The following is a 17,925-nucleotide window of genomic DNA, read 5'->3' on the forward strand; positions in this document are numbered from 1 at the left end:
TTAGAATAGAGCCAAGCATGGTGGTACATTTCTATAATCCCAGCATTTGGGAAGGCTAAAACAGAAAGATTCCAAATCCAAAGCCATCTCTGGCTTTGCTCAAATGCTAGATGATAAGGTATAAAGGTAATACATTAATTTTTTCATTTTATTTTTCTTTACGTGTGTCTGTGTTTGTGTGCACATGGATGCAGGTACCCTTGGAGGCCAGAAGAGGGTGATAAGGCCCTGGAGCTGGAGTTAGGGATGTAAGGGAGCTGCCCTGTGGGTGTTCGGGGAGCTAAGCTTGGGGCCTCTGCAAGAGCAGCAAACCTTATCCTGTGAATCACCTCTCAAGCCCCTATGTGTGGTACATTCTATATCTGACTGTACATTGGATGCTACAAGAAAAAAAAAAAAAAGAAGATGGGGTAGATACAGAAAACAAGAAGAAAGAAAAAGTAAGAGAAAGATCACATGGCGCTGGGTCTTCCGAAGTAAGCCTGTGGAGTGCCTCACCACACAGTCAGAACTCAACAGTAGCAACAAAGGGAGGAAGGAAGGGAGCTTGAACTAAGGGGCATTCTCACTAAATAAATAAATGAAAGTGGAAAATTCTCTTTGGCAGAGAAGGGACAACTGATCCCCAAATGCATTGTCCGGGTGCGGTACCCACTCCCCCTTCTCCTCAGCTTCCTGGTTTGTTCTTCGGTGACTGAATCACGGAAGTGGGAACGCCAAGGCCGTTTTACATTGTGTCTCTCTTTCCCCTCATTCAAGTGGGAGCTTGAATGATTTGGCGGCTGGAGCTGGGAACCTGCCTGCCAAACTCCACCTGCTGAAGGGACTTGCTCCAGCTGTTTGCTACATGCTCTTCTTCTGCAGAGGTTTATCAGGGAAAAGAGAGCTAATAAAAAAACATGATGAATCAGGAGGCAGAGAAGGCTGGAGGCACGGGCTATAATCAGCCTCCTGCTTGGGAGCTCCCCCGGCTCTGCCTGAGCACCCACCTGGATGGAAGCTTGGGGAGGGTGCCTTGGGGCTCTGCATGAATGGTCACTTGAGCCTCCGTTGCCTCACCTTAGCAGGGAGAGATAACGCCAGCAGTGCCACTCTGCTGCCCAGGAGACCTGAGGTGAACCCGTGGTGTGGTGCAGGATGTGACTATGGGGTATGTCTTGGGTGGATATCAGAGGGGGCCTCTCATCACTCCTGGAATGTCTCACTGTGTTAGCAATTGTGCAAGCATACTGTGAACTATGTATTTTATAGCGAGTCCTCTATTATTTCCCACTTCTTATCCTCTGTCTCTCTGACTCTGTCTGTCTCCATCTCCCTCCCTGTGTCTCTCCCCCCCCCACTCTCTCTCATGCTAGTTCCAACCCAAGGCCCCTATTCCTCCTCCCTCTTAAGTTTATTTTTGTTATTTTAAAGTATATGTAGGTTTATGTGCCTGCAGGTGCCCACAGGAATCAGATCTCACAGAACTGAAATTCTAGACTGCTGTCAGCTGCCTACAGTTACTTGAGAACCAAGCACAGGTCCTCTAGAAGAGCATTGAGTGCTCTTATCCGTTGAGCCATCTATCTAACAGGCCACCTCTTAAGGTAATGTCTTGCTTTGTCACAGCCTAAGTGACCTGAAGCTCCTGGTGCTCTACCCTAGACACCCGAATGCTCCTGGGATTACAGATGTGTGCCCACTGTGTCCACCTACAGTTGTCTCTTACAGGTGAGGAGCTGCTTCATCGACCACATCCAATAGGTGGTGTTCTCTAATACTGGAGGGAAATATGGCTTTCTAAACCCAATTGGAAGCTACTCATTCAACCCCACCACAAGATGGTGTCTTAAGAGATTTCCAAGAGTAACCTTGACATCAATGACCCTTGCTTCACCTGAGATGTTCCGAATGCATCCTGTGTGCATCTGTCTCAGGCTTAGGTACACAGGAGTTCATTCTCTCTGACTCCTAAACTTAGCACAACTACTCAGAGATTCATTTGGAAGGATTCCGAGAATGCCCATGTTAGAGGAAGAAAGGTAAGAGGGGAGCCCTATCCTTAAGATACACATATGCAGTAATTGGCTAGTGACATAGTGAGACACGAAGAGAGAAACAGTGACTATGTACCAGAGTGCTTGCTAACTCTGGGCCTTGATACAAATTTCCTCTTCGTAACTCTTGGCTTGGCCAGAGTTGCATATCCTACATTATCCTTGCACTCAGAACTCTTGAAGCCAGAAAGGTCAGGGGTCTAGAGTCACAACATTTGACAAAATAAAAAGATCTGTCTGCTCAGCACATTGCAAATGGAGTATCTGAGTCTGAGGGCTCATGTGTTTACTCAACAGATGTTGACTGGATACCTGCTTTGTTCTAACACAGCTCTCAGTCTGGGCGAAAGTCAGGATACTCTGGCCTTCAGGGGCCAACCCTCAGAAGAGATCATAGAAGGCTGGAGAGATGCTTCAGCAGTTGAGAACTTCCAGCTCTTCCAGAGTCCCGGGATTCAATTCCAAGCACCTACATGACTGCTAACAACTGTAACTCCAGCTCCAGAGGACCCAGGGTCCTCTTCTGGTCTCCATAGGCACCAGGCACATACATGGTGCACAGAAATACATTCAGGCAAAACACCCACCCATACACATAAGGTATAATAAAAATTAAATGTATAAAAGGCTGTAAAACCTATTATCAGAAACCCATCAGTGGCTTGCCAAAAAACACACAGGCAAAGTGGACAGGGAGACCCTTGAGAGTACTAGAGAGAGGCTTCTTGGAATGTGTCATGTCACCAACAAACATGATTGTGCCTCTGAGACTCCCTGGTTCCATGTGAGCCCCGAGGTCAGCATCAGTGTTTGTGGGCTCATCCTGAGATCTGCAGGTGGCAGAAGAAAAATATATAGGAAACAAGACAGAAGCCAAGGCTCAGAGATGAGTCCATATGAATTTGTTTAGTTGAGGTAGGGATGAAGTATTCTTTAGGTTCGGGAATGCAGGTCTGTAGCCCAACTTCTGTTAGCAGACCCTGGGCTTGTTCGGTGGTGGCCAATTACCTCCCACTTGGCTCTGCTCCCTGCACTGTAGGGTACTTGGAGACACCAGTATCCCTTTCCAGCTAGCACAGCTGAAGGGGTGTGGCAAGGTAGAGTGTTGAGTCAGGAGGTTGTGATAGAGCAGGCTTGCTTACTCTATGGTGGCCTGGAAACACACAGACAGGACACCAAGAAGTGGCCTGAGATAAGACGTCACCCCTAGAGACTTCTCTTGTGCCTCTTTCTGTAAGGTCCCCCCACTTCCCAGTAATGGTAGGCCATTCCTGGTGTCCAGACTTCCATGACCAGCCACTTCCTTTAGGCCCTCCCCATCCTCCCAGAATACCTTGTATTAAGGACCAAGCATTTACCACAGCAGTTCTCAACCTCCCTAACGCTCTGACCCTTTGAAAAAGCTCCTCATGTTGTGATGACCCCAACCATAAAATCATTTCCATTGCTACTACATAACTGTGATTTTTTTTTGCTATGGTTACAAATCACAATGTAAATGTCTGTGTTTTCTGGTGGTCTTAGGTCACCCTTGTGAAAACATCATTTGACCCCTAAAGGCTCGCAGCCCACAAGTTGAGAATGCCTGCTTTAACACGTCGTGGGCCATAATGACAATATTCTATGTCCAAATGATGACACACAGCACACATGCATTCAGATCAGGGGTGCTCTGTCCTTCCCAAGGACCTGAGATGGTGGTACATTTCCGGGGGAGTTCCATGGCTTCTTGCTTTACAAAGCACCTTGCTTGTTTGACTTGATTTTCTTTTTCTTCTCTGTGCACGCCCTCCCCCTCCTCCCCCCCCCCCGCACCTGAAACACACCACAAGATGCACATTTGGAAAACAAGCAAGCGGTTCAGCACATCCCCTGTCAATCCCCAGCTTCCTTGGTCAGGCCTCGGGGCAGATTTCCTGGGCCCAGCCCAACATTGGCTTCTTCACCTCTCCTTGGCAGGTTTCAAGCTTTTCAAACACGGGTAAAGCAGGTATTTCCCAAGACAGCTCCTACATATGTGGCAGGGATTGCGTTTTAATAAGGGCTTTCAAAAGCAACCTTCTGCTTCTGAGCTTTGCAAAACACTGCTCTATAAAAAGTTAGCGAGCCCCTCCAGCGAGCCTTGTTAGCTCCTCTTGCCATTCGCTTCCCGTTCATTCCACGATTAAACATTTTGCCCCCAACGATACGAGGCATTTTTGTGAGAGAGGAGCGATCTTGCTACGAAACTCGGGGATTTAGAGAGAACATTTTCTTTCCCCCAACCCCTCTTTCTCCAGACAAATAGGAGATTTACAGTAATTAATGCCATTTAGTTTAATCTATAAATGTTTGAGGAAGTGATGTTATTTGTTTTAAGTACTGCTCTCAGCGAGAAAATGCAGAGGCCCCTCCAGTTTCTGACTTTATTCTCAAGAGCTAATGAACTGAATTCTTCGTAAACATTGGCAAAAAAAAAAAAAAAAAAAAAAAAAAAAATGCCTATGAGCCGATAGAGATGCTGTATGTGGAGGGACATGGAGAAGGAGCTAATTTTGCACAATTGACTTGATAACCTTTTTGGATCACTGGAATTAAAGACTGATTAATCAGCCGTGATTAGCATCTATTGAAGCCTGTGACACTCCAGCACTGTCACTGTCTTTTGCTTTGTTTTGTTTTAAAACCTTTTTTTGAAAAAAAAAATTATATTTTTCCTTTCTTCTTTGTACCCCCCAGCCGCACCCCACATCTCTCCTGGGGTTAACTCTCTCTAACACATTTAACTGCTACTTGATCATCCACGATGGGGTCAGAGGTAGTCTTTATGGACTTTTAAAATTAATACTAGACAGTTCTCTCCTGACATGCCCTTGCTTCGGCAGCCGCGCTCTGCTGTTTAATTGTAGAGGTGGCCTCTTGTGGCCGCATGCTCCCAGTGTTTAGCAAGGGTTGGAAATATGGATGTTAGGAGAAAAACTGGCAGATGGCTGACAGGGCATTTTTACTCATAACACACTGGTAAAACTTTAACTCAGAAGATTTAGTGCAAGAGCGTTCCAGCCAGCAAGCTGCAGCCATATGCAGATTTTTTTTCAAACTTCTAAACTGATGGTTTTGCAAAGTGTGCATAAGCAGCCTTTATTGATTATGATGTTAAAAATTGAAAGCGTCAGTATCATTTAGCTCTAGACAGTTTTAAAGGAAAAATGAACATTCGTTTTCATTATGAACTACGGAAAGGCCAGGGGCTGGCGAGGGCCACATTCATTATTTCTTCAATTCCAGAGAGAGATTCTCTCAAGTAGGTGTCTCTTCAAAACGGGGGTGGGGGGGGAGGAGAATGCTATTCACTTGATGGGTGTGAATCAAGAGGTATTCACTAATTTGAGGTGAGCTTGTGTGTGGCACATTGGAGTGATTTGTTGGTGTCGGTGGGGCCCTGAGGCTGCACCACTTCTTGGCACATGGGTGATGGTATTTATAAACGCACCCGGTGTGTGTTGATCTCATTCAGAACTGTATAAATAACAGACCTTGACGGGAGCCCAGGAGACCAGGACAGGCCAGCTTGGAGCCTGGAGCATGTGATGTAATTCACCATACAGACCATGGTGGTAGCTCACCTGGCCAAGTCCAGCAGCTTTCCCTTCTAAGCCATTTTTCCTTCTTTGTCTGCGTCCAGAAATAAGAAGCAGGATGCTGGGCTTGGCTCTCGGACTACATGGATGTTTGTGGCATCTGCACAGGATCATACCGCAGTTCCCCCTCTGCTGAGTTAATGTTTAAAAGGCCCAAAGGCCATTTGTTTCTATTACAGCTTAATGGCTTAATATTTTCTCTTAAAATGGGAAATCATTGCTAGGTTGGAGAGAAAAACAACAATAGCAAGAACAAAAGAACAAGGAATAGAGAAATCGCTGTGTTCTGCTCAGACAATCTCCTCCCCTCTGCAGTTAAACACCTACCGCCCAGCCCTCCATCCTGGGTTTCAGGTGTTGCTTGCAGCTGCTAGAGAAATCAGAGCGCTGCACTCCCAGAGACAGCTCTGAAGCAACTCCATGTTGCTGAGATGGTGACAAAGATGCAACGAATCTGACAGAGGTGGAGAAAATGGGGTGAGAATAGCTCTCAGAGAAGATGCCAGTGTGCCGGTTGTAACATTGTTTCGGTACTCCTGGTGCTCTTGGAGCCTTGGAAGAGTCCTGGGCCCTCAGGTACCTCGTCAGTTTCATTTTAACAAATTGGATGAAGACTTGAAAAAATGATTTGATTGCCAGTGGACTAATGACTTGCCCCAAATCCACAATGAGCCAGGAAAGAACTCCTCAGGAGAGTTATTTTCTTTCAGGAAAGACAGGAAGTGCCGCCATATTGGATGGTAGTCATTTCTGTTCAACTTACTAGCATGCCACATACGCATCAGAGGAAAACCATGTCCCCTAATTTGCTTCTCAATCTGGAGTTAAAGGGTCTGTCACCACAGAAGGTACAGGTGAAGCCAGATGTGCGAGTATATACACAGACTTTCAACCCCAAGGTCAGAGTGCACCAGAGTAAAGAAACTGAAAAACATCAAGATAATGATGGATACTGTCTGTTCTGGAGGTGTTGGTGCTGGCTTACAAGTTGTTAGCATCTACCCCGGGGATAATGAAACATTTGGATAAGTGAAGTAGAAAGAGTCATCATTATGGATAGAACCTTCCTTCCCGGTCACAGGACACTTTGCTTCTGGGCAATAGATGCAGGTAAACTCATCACCAAGAGGTTTCATAGCATCATAGGACCGTTACACAAGCTTAATTACCAGCGGGTTTAATGGAGAACTCTCGCCCAGTGCCCTGACAAGTGATGGAGTAACTGGACCAGTATCAGTCAGACTTTATTTTCTGTAGGATTGGGCAATGTGATGGCTAGCAACTGAGAGCAGTATAGGAACTGGCTCCATTCCCTGGCTGAGGGATCTAAAGGCTGGGCAAACATTTGCCCAGCTGCTAAAGTTGAGCACTGGTCTTTTTCTGTTTTTATACAAAGTTATTCTATTAAGGGGACATATATTTTGCCATACAGTAACATTTTGCTGGGTGCATCGGTTTCATGACATGGACCTCTGTTGGACCACATATTTACATGAAATCTGCCCATGTGAGGACTGAGAGCTAGAGGCATCAAGATCTGACTTCTCTGGGCTCCAGTTGAATTGAGATTACCAGTTGGGACTGGTATCTGAGAGCTGACCCGAGAACCATGGAGATCCAGAAGCACCATTCAACTCCAGGGCACCCCTTATCTCTTACATAGCTCCAGGCAAGTGTAGGGGTGGAATGGACCATCTTTACTGGTCCAAAATTTGAATTAACTAATGCTTATTGGATGGTGAATTATAACAGAAACTGTTAATGTGTGGGAGAGCCACATGAATATCAAACAAATTCATTATGATCGGTGCTATTACAGTGAATACCAAATGAGCTCATAATGAAGGGACAATGAAACTGTTACCAATAGATTTTATTTCTGTAACAAATCCTCCATGTAAGAGTCCCTCCTGTAGTGTTAATTCTAATATAAGTTTGCATCAGAATATTAGCCTCAACTAGTAAATTATGGGTTCCAAAAGCCACACCATAATGTCCAGGGATGTATTTTGTGTTGGTTGGTTTTCTTTGTGCTAAAATTCCCCTTTGGCCCCTCACTTCCATGGCCATTCAGAAGGCTCACATCTTACTTCCAATGGTCAATCATTCCTGGTCAATCAGTCCACACTGCATTCCTGGTAGCAACCTTAATGTGGCGGGACAGGATGAGAAATCTCATCCATCAAGATAGATAGGACATACAGTTCTCTTTCACCCAGCAGGAGTACAGCCCAAGTCAACAGACACTCAAAATAAAGCCTCACCGGGGATGAAGGTTTGATTTCTCTTGGCAGACACCTGGAACCTTGTAGGGTTACAGCTTTTAAACCCAGTGTCTCCAACTGGTTTAAAAAGAGATGCAGAGGGAGGTCCCCAATTCTGCTCTGGGCTACAGCATGGCAGCTGTAATTGATTAGAAATGTCGTGGCAGGAAAGCCAAGATGAAGTTTATCATGGAAGGGTTTCTGGAGCTCGAAGTGGCTCAGGTGGCTTAAAGTTAGAAAGAGACACACAAAGACAGCAAGACAGAAACAGATAGAGGGAAGGAGGGAGGGAGAGAGAGAGAGAGAGAGAGAGAGAGAGAGAGAGAGAGAGAGAGAGAGAGCCCTTGAAGAATCAGAGAGGATACCCATTCAATGTCTTGCTAGCAGATTTGTGGAAGACCCAAGAGTTCAGGCTGTCACTAATCTAATAGTANAGAAAGAGACACACAAAGACAGCAAGACAGAAACAGACACACAGAAAGAGAGAGAGAGAGAGAGAGAGAGAGAGAGAGAGAGAGAGAGAGAGAGAGAGAAGTTGAGCCCTTGAAGAATCAGAGAGGATACCCATTCAATGTCTTGCTAGCAGATTTGTGGAAGACCCAAGAGTTCAGGCTGTCACTAATCTAATAGTAAGATTGTAGCTCTCCCCTCAGATTGCACCCAAGTTTTAGTTCTCAATAAATATTTGAATGACTGCATTTTTTCCCCTTTTTGTATATATTTTATTTGCTGTTTCCAGGGACTGAATGTTGGAGCCTAGCGATGAACAAGGCTTGTATTTCCTTGCTCTTTCCTGCCTCCCAGTCCTCCAGGCTGCTCGGTCACTCTCAGAGAGGTAATGAAGAATCTTTTAGTGCTCCCAAGAAGGCCCTGAAGAAGCCCGCCCACAGACCCTTTGTGTCAGGGTGGTTAGCAAGGAAAACAACACACTTGCTCTGCCGTCTCTTGTACACTGAACGCCTTAAGAAGGACAGAGAACTTAACAAAGTCCTCATTAAAAGACCCTTAGTTCCTCTTCAGTAAAAACAGGGATGGCATTAGTCACACCTTCAAAGTGTTCTAGATTGATCACAAATGCTTGTACACACACACACACACACACACACACACACACACACACACACACAAGGGTGCTCTCACGCACATACCATCTTAAACCAAAATTCCAACTGGCTGATTCCCAGGCTTACAGTTAGCTCTCTATCAAGAATTAATGCAACATCATGCACACACCATTACTGAAAAATTCTACGCTGTTTTTTGCCAAGTGTCCCTATATAATAGTTTTATCACAAGTCTGACAGCCTCCATAAAAATTCCAGGCATTCTATATCAACAGCCCTCTTTGTACTAAGTTATTAAACATTAAATTTTTATTCGTCATTTGTATTCTGTTATGCAAAATAAGCTCCTTGATAAGATGTGTCTTCTTAATTGGGCCCTTGATGCTTCTTGGATCGGAGTTGTCAGATTAGCTGGAAGAAGAGGCACTGCATTGAGCCAGCGAGCTACCAGGAGACCAATAGCTTTGTAACAACGATATTAAGTTAGAGAGGCCAAGTGGAGGGCAGCACCAGGCTCAGGTGAGGCTTTGCATCTGTGCATGTCTTATGCTCAAGCACTTTTCTCCTGGCATCAGCAGGGCTGATGGAAATAGATTTGTTTGTTGTTTACAGCATGCAGCTGTGGGCAACGCTGCACGGGAGTTGTATAAGATTGAAGCAAATTTGTACTGAGACTAAAATATTGAGCTTTGCTCCCGTCAGCAGTCTCTGGAATCTTATTGTCGAAAACTTTATCTAGTTGTAACCTTCCCCAGGGTGATTTTCATTTGCAGCTGCCCTGTTCTGTCTCTCATCTCCTGTCCCTGCCTCCCCCCCAACCCCCCACCCCCAGCCCCAACTGCCACTGCGGCTTTAGTACTTAGCGGGAGCCAGCCAGCCCTAGGCCGGAGCACAGGCTCTTCCTGACAGGGCCACACACAAGGACCTGGTGACAGGGCGGCCATTTTCTCTCCTAAGCCCTGGCTCCGTGCTGCCTCCTGCAGCTGGCGCCTGCTGCCTCTGGCCACCTCCCTCCTTGCCCTCCTATGTGCTGTCTAGCTGGGCTCTGATCATCTAGAGGGTCACCCACTTGCCAATCCAGTCTATGATATTTGGGCACAGGGGAGGGCAGCAAATAAAATGTCCGTGTGCCTTTGAAAAACAATTTTATGCTTACCATATGATGTCTATTTTGGTACCTGCAAGTTTCTCTTTGTCTCTGACGATGTGGGGAAGAAAATGAAAAGGATTTCCTTGTTCCTGCCCCTGCCCCAAAGAGACAAAAACCAAAGACCAAATTTTCAGAGACCCTAGGACAATTTCAGTTGGGTAGAATGGGGATATATGCTACCATGGGCTGTGGTCAGGTCAGGGTGACCTGGAGACAAGGTGGGCTGACTTCTCTGACAGAGCTCCTTTGTGTTTTTGAAAAGCAGAATGTGTGTGCAACATATATGTATGAGTGAATTTTTCTTTATGTATGCATGCTTGTTCATGTGCAGATATCTGCCTGTCTGTCTATTTTCAGGTATGTGTCTCTGTGTAGCTGTGTGTATCTGAATGTACATGTATATACCTATATCTATATGTGTCTTTGTGCTGTGTATGTGTCTATATTTCTGCATGTCTCTGTGTGTATGTGTGGTGTAACTATGTCTGGGTGCATGTATGTCTACACACACATATGTGTGTGTGCTGATTTATGTTTAAGTACATGTATATTCATATATGTATGCAAACTGTTGTATCTCAATAACTGTGAATTTGTATATGTTTCTGCATGCCTTTAAGTATATATATATATATATCTGTCTGAGTTCTGTGTCTCTGCATGTATATATATCTACATATATGCATGTCTCTATGTATGTATATGTTTGTATGCAATTTATGTGTCTCTCTATTTTTATTTATGTATGTTCCTCTATGCACACATGTGTATATGTGTACCAATAAGTATACACATGTATGTCTCTGTGTGTGATTCTGTGTCTGAGTACAAGTATGCTACCAGTCTCTGATGAACTGGAGCATGGTGCTTTCCTTATGCAGGGTCATTCCATGATACTCAGAATGTCTTTGGAGATTGACTAGGTCCTCCCCGGCTGACTCTCCTTGGCCTGGAAGGACAGAAACTCTCTGGCTGAAGCTGCCACTCGTGCTGAGATGAGCCCTGCCCCTAGACCCCACAGGAGAATGGTGGTATTCAGCCATTTGTGCTTCCTCAGAGAAGTAGGGGGTGTGGTCACTGCTTCTCAGTGCTCTATAGTGTCCTGAACAGGGACTTTAGCTTTGTTTTAGTGTCTGCATAGAGTAGGCTGCGCTCCCTGGTCACCCCATGCTCACTCTGCAGTAGGCATTTGACTTAGGCTGGGGTGCCTATAAAGCTTAATTTGGCTCATAGTTTCAGAAGATTCCATCCATGGCCAGATGGTGTCACAGAATTTGGGTCCAAGGTGAGACAGGACATCATGGTTGGGAGAATGTGGTGGAAAGAAATGATTTCTCTCATGATGGCTGCACAGAAGGCAAGAAGGGACCAGGAAGAGATCCTAAGAATATATCCCATTGCCTACTTCTTCAAATGAGGTTCTGTCTCTGGAACTTTCCAACACCTTCCAATAATGCTCCCAAGTCATCAATGGGGTAAGACATTAACTAGCTCAAAGGCCCCAAAGAGACAAGCAGGGGTGGATTCACCCCCAAGTTTTGCTTCCTAATCAGGATACCAGTGAGTTACCCCAAGAATCACAATGGTAAAAATGCAATATGCAATTCTATTCCTCATATAGTCAAATTCTTTGAGATTTCAAGAAATAGAAAGCCAGTAGCCCTCGCACATGGCACAGACCCTGACAGAACACCACGGCTGGTCACAATGCAGAAAACAGCTGATGGAGGTGTGCCCGGGCCCTAATGATCCATGCACAGCATAATTCCTACCTCTAAGGCTCAAGGAACCATGTGGACAAGGGGCCAGAGAGATTGTAAGAACCAGAGGACCAGGGTGTCTCCAGCAAGATGGTGACTTCTGTACACAACAGGGAAGCTGCACCCAAGGAATCTCAACAGTATCATCACCTAAACAAGACCAGTACAACCATGGCACCAGCTGACATGCCAGCATGGAGAACCCACATCTAGATGAAGAGCTACAAGCAATTAACAGCTGCTGAGAGAAGGGGGTCAGCCTTATGCAGAGATGAGCGCTGAAATCAGTATCTAAAGCCAAGTAGTAAGCCATATATATATATATATATATATATATATATATATATATATATAACACTTCACAGATTTGGCAGGTTGCATTTATAGATAGATAGATATAGAAGATAGATAGATAGATAGATAGATAGATAGATAGATAGATAGATGTATCTATCTATGTATGTGTGTATGTATTATGTATGTTTTTATGTATATCTCTAACAATAGAAAATAGTGAATGTGTGAAAAGGAAAAAAAAAACACACCAAGTAAGGATGAAGTCAGGAAGGTGTGGAGTGGATCTTGGACAAGTTGTGATAAAAATACATTGTAAGAGATTCTCAAAGAATTAATAAAATATACTTTTTAAAATAAAATAGAAAATAAACTCAAATTCATTAGAACCAATACATAAATAAATATGTGTCTGGTACCATCTCTAGGTATAGGGACATTGGCTCCAGAGATGGCTGGATCCTCTGAGCCTTGCTCTGCTTCTGTTCTGCACACTGCACATGGTTCTCCCCGCACAGCACCAGGCTGGCCACCAGCAGGGCAGTCTTGCACTGGGCAGTCATATCCCAGTGGAAGCAGCACGTCTAGGTTGGTCTTCAGCCCTAGCTGAGGTCTCAGGTTTAGACTACTGTAGAACCTCACCGTAAGACCAACCCCCAGAGCAGACAGAACGTGAGGGAGGACTTAGGTGCTCATGGCACGGATAGAAGAGAGTCTGAGCTACTGTGGCAGCTTTGGGGTGAAGGTCCTGCCATTATGCCTGCCTTCTGGGGCCTTTCCAAGACATCTTCCCACACTCCTTCACCAGACCCCCATTCACAGACAATGATATGAACCAGGCCCCTGGGACCTTTTTCTGTCTCCTGAGTTTATGTCTATCTAGGTCTATGGCTGTCTGTTCATGCTAGTCTGTTGGCATGTAGATCCTGCCTGTCCATGGGTCCTACTATATCAGCTTTTGCTAGTCCCCAACCTGATATAACCTTAGTACCCACAGACAGCTTGCTTTCCAATTCTAGCCCAAGATGGCCTCAGACTCATTCTCTTCCTGCTTCTTGTGACTACTGGATTACAAACCTGTGTCACCCCGCCCAACTTCTAAATCTTTAATGATAACACGAGCAAGCACTACCCACCACACACTGTAGATTCCCCCATCCCAATCCAGTTGTTAAATTCGGTATCACTTGAGCAACACAATGAATAGCACAGGCTAAAAATCTCAGCCAAATATATGGGTGAGTCTCTAACCACTCAGAGCCCTGAACTATCTTGAATGCAAAGGAAATAAAGCAAGCATACAGAAAATTCAAGAGCCCCCATCTTTGTCTTCTCTGATACTATCACAAAATGGGGGTAGCCAGAACACCTGCAAAATTAAGCCCCTTATTCCCCAAATTGCCAGTAAGAACAAAAAGCTCCTGTGGCCTGCGTTATTAGCTCTCACCCAAGTCCTGAGTCACTGGGGAAATGTGAAGCCTCTGTTCTGCAGGTCTCCACACACACGGACTATGAGACTGATAAAAAGGCAGACATTATCTACATTCTAAATACATATAGGTTAATGAAAAGATCACTATATTCTGGTAATCCATAATTCTCGCAAGATAAAGGACTCCCTCCTGTACATTCGAGAGCCAATAGCCACTTGGTTTGGAGTGGCCTTGGTTTCAGCTCCTGGCTGTGTTTTGACATTTCAAATTTGTAGAGGTCATGTGTGCAGCGGGAATGGCTTGCTAGAACACTGATGATAATATTCCTGGCAGGCACAGGCTCTGGAAATTCCGGTTTCATGATATCTCATTATCTGCAGGTGCCATAATGGGAAAGGGAATGCAGAGCTGTCAATCACGGAGGAACGGCTGGAAACGCCGCAGCCGCATAAAAGCTTTCCATGACTTAGCCCCTCTGCTCAAGGAAGGGGCTCAGAGAGAGCTGCCTTGTGAGCAGCTAGGCTGCATCAAGCAAAATGGCACGGGCATGGGCATGATGGAGCTGGTGCCACTAATGGCTTCACTTGTCCCCATGTCTGAGTCTCAGGAAGGTGTTTCTGTATGCAGATGGGGTACAGGTTCCATATATCATACCAACCCTTGGCATCTCTCTCTCTGATAACACTATTACATGAGGTGGCATCTGTGAGCTAATACCAGGACCTAGCAGCTGTACTTCGTTCTCTGAAATCTTTGAGAACCCTGGTGAAAAAGAAGGGTCTCAGACAGGACACTGGAGAACCCGAGATATTTATAGTGTTGGGGCACTTGCAAGTTAGGTAGGTGTCGGCAAAGGCAAGCTTAGGGGAACTGGCAGCCAGGAGGCTTTCTTTACGTTGCTGTTGGACCCCTCCAGGAATAATTTGGGTGAGTTTCAAAAACTTCTCAAAAAGGTAGTCTGGAGAGATGGCTCAATGGTTAAGAGCACTGGATGCTCTCACTGAGGACCTAGGTTCAAATCTAAGCCAACACAGGGTGGCTCACAGCTATCCATAACTCATGTTGTAGGGGATCTGATGCCCCCTCTGGCCTCCACAGGCAGTGCATGCGCATGGTACACAGACACACGAGCAGGCAAAACACATACACATAAATTTAAAAAAAAAAGTTTAAAAACTAAAAAAATTAAAAGAAAATTTCTTAAAATGTAGACAAATGTGAAGGCTATGAGGTAGGAACAATTATTTTAAAAATCATTTAAGAATTAGTATCCAGGGCTGAAAAGATGGTTAAGGGTGCAAACTGCTCTTGAAGAGGACTCAAATTCAGTTCCTAGCACCCGTTTTCAGTGGTCCAGAGCTGCCTGAAACTCCAGCTCCACAGGATGCAGTGCCTCTGGCCTCCTTGGACATCTTAACTCACAGGCTGGGCACATGAACATTTATTCTTTTAAAAAAATCCTTAAGAAATGAAAATAAAATTAATATTTAGCCAGACATGTTGACCTGTGCCTGTAAGGCTGAGGCAGGAGGATTATGAATTCAAATCTTGCTGTGCTGTATGGTAAGACTGTATCTCAGACACAAGACGGAAGGAAGCAATGTACAGACATGAAGTTGCTAAGTGGAGCACTACAGCTCAGACACCCAGGGCTTCCCTAACTTCCCTCTATGTGGCTGTCCTGGGCTGGCACATCACCTCATTCCCTCAAGGACAGGAAGGGCAGGACACAACCATGCGAATGAATATACGGGGCTCACAGAGACTGAGAGCAGGGGCTGTGGATACACAGGGCACCCAGGAAGGGCAGGGCTCATTCGAAAAGCCAAGAGATAAGTGGGGGCTCTCCTTCCTCCCTCCCTCCCTCCCTCTCTCCCTCCCTCCCTCCCTTTCTCCCTCCCTCCTTCTTGTCTTCGAGTGGCAGCTGCATTCAGTTCCAGTGAGATTTCTGCAAGAAGAAATGGCTGGCAAGACTTGTTAGCTTTGTTATAAAGTTGGTTGGTCACACTCACATCTTCAAACTCTGCGTACAGTCGCCGTGACAACTCATAGGTGCCTATATACACACGACTCGACTTGATCGTACTGACCCCCATGAAGCTTTTCATTTTAAAGCATTCTGGTGACTTACTTCGACTTTAACAAAACAAGAAAACCATGTGTCTCGAGTGTCTGATTGACAAGGTCTCCAGAGACAAGTGGAAGCCCAACTCTGACAGCAGGGCATCAGAAGGCTGTGTCTAGACCTTGTAAGAACCACATGGCAAAGCCATTTTGTCTCCAATGGAAGAACTTCATTTATGGGATTAATTTTCCTTTCTTACAAGATGAACACTTTTGTTCTTAACAGCGTCCCTTCCCTTTCTTCCCCACTTCCTCCCCTCTTTCCTTCCTCCTCTTCTTTTTCTCTTCTCTTCTTCCCCTCTCTCTCTGTTCTCCTTCATTCTCTCCCTTTTTACCCTCCTTCCCTCGGAGTTGTAGGCTTCAGCTGTAGATTCATGCCCTGCTAACTGTTTTTGGGACAACAATAAAGATAACCAGTTTTAAAAGCCTCCCTCGAGATCCCACCTGTGGGAGACACTTGCTAGAGAGGAACAGCAGCTGCCTTTGAAGGCCATACTCCAGGACTAGCAGGAAGGAGCCCCCCTTTACCCTGGAGGTTAGTGCGTTGGGGTTGTTGTCAATGACATCTGTCCATTCCAAGGCCCCCCATTTCTCCTGAGGACAGAATAGGCAGGAAGTGACCACCGTGGAAAATGGCTTTCCTCAACAGTGGTGTGCTGTGCCTAGGACAGGGTCAATGACTGTGGAAAAGACCAGACTGTAGGGGGGAATAGAGATGGAGGCAAGGGGTGGAGGGAGCACACATGTCACCCTCCCCACTTTAATGATGCAGAGGCCGGGGTGGCATCCCCATCTGAGGGCTCAGCTAAGTGAACCGAGGACAGCAGACGTAGGCTGAAACTCCAGATCCAACATTTCATTGTCCCTTCGAGCCACAGTTTTCTCTACTGTAGAATGATCTCAATCCACCTAGTCCGGCAAAGTGCAGTCCTGATTGACAGAGATGGTGTGTCTGGAGGAATTGGTCCAGCCAGGAAATGCCAAAGCTAGTCAACAAAGAAGAAACAGAAAACTCTTTATGTTAAGCCAAAAATCCTACATCCTGGAGTTGGAGAGGCATTTCAGCGATTAAGTGCTTTTATTGCTCTTTCAAGGGACCCAGGTTCAGTTCCCAGCATCCACATGGTGACTCATAACTACCTATAAGTCCACTCCAGGAGACGCGATGCCCTTTTATGGCTCCCCACAGTCTCCTGTGTAAATGTGGTGCACATAGACTCACCCAGGCAAATACACATGAATGAGCGAAATATAAATCATAAAAAAAAAAAAAGGAAGAAATGTCTAAACAGGATTTGAGATGTATCAGGAAATAGTGAGATTTCTGCTCCCGGAAGTAAAGTAGCAGAGAGGAAGTGACTGGCTGTCAAAAGGCCCACCAGTGTCTCAGTGAGATTTTTATTACTGTTAAAATAGACACCATGACCTAGAGAAGGCAAGCTACAGAAGAGTTTATTGGGACTTACAGTTTCAGAGGGCTAGGCCATCGTCATGATGGGAGCATGGCAGCAGGCAGGCAGGCGTGGCACTAGAGCAGTAGCCGAGAGCTTCCATCTTGATCCACGAGGTGAGGGAGAGAGACGAAGAAGGAATGGCAAGGTGTGGACTTCTGAAACCTCTGGCCTATTCCCACCCCAGTGACACACCTCCTTCAGCAAGGCCACACCTCCTAACCCTTCTTCTGAGTAAACCATCATGGTCAGAAATCCTTTGTGTACACTGGGCTTAAAGAGCAGTTATATGGCTTTATTCTCTTTCTATACGGAGCTACTTGGTCCAAGAGGACCAAGCCCTGCAAATGTAATTTCTGTGTACTTATGTGTGAGGATGCCTCTTTGTATAAGTGTGTGTATGTGTGTGTGTGTGTGTGTGTGTGTGTGCGTGTGCGTGTGTATGTGTGCATGTACATGCACACCTCTGCTTATGCACAGATGCAATTCTGAACAAGACAGTCAGTGGGATTTCTAGCAATTACAGTGTTTGAAATAAAATGAACAAGGGACTAGGAAATGTTGTTGTTGTTGTTGTTGTTAATTTGCTGTACCCATGAGAGAACTCAGGGCTTTGTATATACTTTGCTACATTGCTAGCTCAGTAATTTTCTTTTAAAATCCAGCATCACCAGAGGTCGGACTCCATAAATGCCCAGCCCACCAAACAGCTGAGCCCTCATTCTCAAG

The sequence above is a fragment of the Mus pahari genome, chromosome 1 (assembly GCF_900095145.1).
Source record: "Mus pahari chromosome 1, PAHARI_EIJ_v1.1, whole genome shotgun sequence".
NCBI classification, from domain to species: domain Eukaryota; kingdom Metazoa; phylum Chordata; class Mammalia; order Rodentia; family Muridae; genus Mus; species Mus pahari.